The sequence below is a fragment of the Trichosurus vulpecula genome, chromosome 6, assembly GCF_011100635.1.
Source record: "Trichosurus vulpecula isolate mTriVul1 chromosome 6, mTriVul1.pri, whole genome shotgun sequence".
Taxonomy (NCBI): Eukaryota; Metazoa; Chordata; class Mammalia; order Diprotodontia; family Phalangeridae; genus Trichosurus; species Trichosurus vulpecula.
In genome coordinates this window covers 271,214,578-271,216,136 of record NC_050578.1, presented here as the reverse complement: position 1 = coordinate 271,216,136, position 1,559 = coordinate 271,214,578, and positions in this window count along the sequence as shown.

The window sequence follows — 1,559 nt, the reverse complement described above, 5'->3', positions numbered from 1 at the left end:
GAGCCCGTTGTTTCTGCTTCTCGTCCCCCTCTGCCTGGTCTGGCCACAGTTCAGCTGGCTGGTCCCAGGGGTGAAAAACCTTGAGGCTTTTCTTCCCACTTCCCTCCATACCTCCCCTTTTATCGTCTGAGAGAGTGTCCCAGCCAGGGAGATTGGTCCAGATTGGAAGCACCAATGTTTCTTTGCCTCTCACTGCTTTCATCTCCCAAGCCTGGCCCGCTGCCCAGACCAACCTTCCTATGCCATAGGCTAGTTGGCCCATCCTTTCAAGGCTCCCAGAGCTCTGCCAGGGACATGGTGACTTGGACGTTTGCGGCATTCAGTTTCCTCTGGGAAGCCACCACTGCCTCCCTTTCTCCTACATCCCCTTTGCCTAATGTGTGATTCCACTGTTTCCATACTTCTCTTAGCAAGTGGTCAGAATGTGAAGAGGGCAGCCGAAAGGCAGATTTTCCAAAAGTCAGTGGTCCTGTGGTCCACTCTGAATGAACCTGCAGCTGCCCAGCACCCTCCCGTTGTGCTCACAGAGGCCTAGGAAAGATGCGAGGAGACAGATTGCTTGGGTTCCTCTAGAACCAAAACATGCTGATTTGCCAGCCTCTTGGTGCCACACACTCTTTGCATTCTCCCGTTATTTGCCTCCTCATTTAGCCTGGTCAAGTCAAGCAGTTGATACCTTTTGGACTGAGAAGTCTAAGAATGGAATGGGGGGGTCTGGGGTTTAGCTCTCTTCCTAATTCAATTCAAGGAACATTAAGTGCCTTCCTACTCTGTTAAGCCTGTTTCAGCCTGGAAGCAAAGTGTGCACGGAATGCCTTCCCCCCAGTGGGATGCGCTCTGGTCATTCTGAGAACAGTTAAGGGCTGGTGACAGAGGCTGGGGAGCCCTAGAGGACAGATGCACCCCTTTGAGGAAGGCTGGGCAGAGAAGATCATACAAATAATGGTGCTTCAGGAAGCATCAAATCATCCCAAGAGCCTCGAAGGAGGGAACAGGCAGCCAACGGCAGCAGGAATCCAAGCAGCTGCATGGATAGGCGCCTAACCCCTTACCTGGGCCTTGAACAAAGGGGAAGGCTTTCAACAGGCATCACTTGTTTGGGGGTGGGGAGGTAGAGCCCACAGGAGACGGTGCCCCCCCAACGTGGCAGGTAGCATGCTATCGCTAGGACGTGGAGGGTGGTGCAGTAAGGCTGGAAAGATGAACTGGATTGTGGAGGGTCTAGAATGCCAGGCTAAGAACTTAGACCTTAAATGCTACAAGCCCTAGAGAGCCAGGAACAGTCAGCCCTTGAGTAGAAAGGTAACCTTGGCAGGATGTGGGGAGGAGGGTGGGTTTGAGCATTCACACTGCTCCCAAGACTACTGGTCTCCCTCCAGCAACATCAGAAAGTTCCGAGTCATTTCCCAGGTCAAGTGGGCTTTCCGAGTGAGTGGAAGGGTGGATACTGTCTCTGTCTCTGTAGCGGGGCTCCCTTCTCTGTAGTTTTTCCCTACTGGCTTCTGACTTAGGGAAACCAAATGATCTCTCTCATGAGGCCTCTCAGAGTCTCCTAAAGA